The sequence below is a fragment of the Choristoneura fumiferana genome, chromosome 5 (genome assembly GCF_025370935.1).
Source record: "Choristoneura fumiferana chromosome 5, NRCan_CFum_1, whole genome shotgun sequence".
NCBI classification, from domain to species: Eukaryota; Metazoa; Arthropoda; class Insecta; order Lepidoptera; family Tortricidae; genus Choristoneura; species Choristoneura fumiferana.
The window spans coordinates 9,578,668-9,579,029 of NC_133476.1; positions in this window are offsets into that span (position 1 = coordinate 9,578,668).

Genomic DNA, 362 nt, shown 5'->3' on the forward strand with positions numbered 1-362 from the left:
CATATTAAGCATGCATCAATATTTTTAGGGATCCGGAGCAAAATGGCAAAAACGGAACCCTTATAGTTTCGCCATGTCTGTCTGTCTGTATGTCCGTCCGTCGGCGGCTTTTCTCAGGGATTATCAATGCTAGAAAGCTGTTATTTTGTACGGATATATATGTAAACTATGCCCGACAAAATGGTACAATAAAAATAAAAATAAAAATAATTTTTTTTTAGGATACCTCCCATAGTAGTTTAAGTGGTTTTTTTTTCTCATCCAACCCTATAGTGTGGGGTATCATTGGACAGATCTTTAAAACCATTAGGGGTTTGCTAAGATGATTTTCGTTTCAGCGATTTGTTTGCGAAATATTCAAC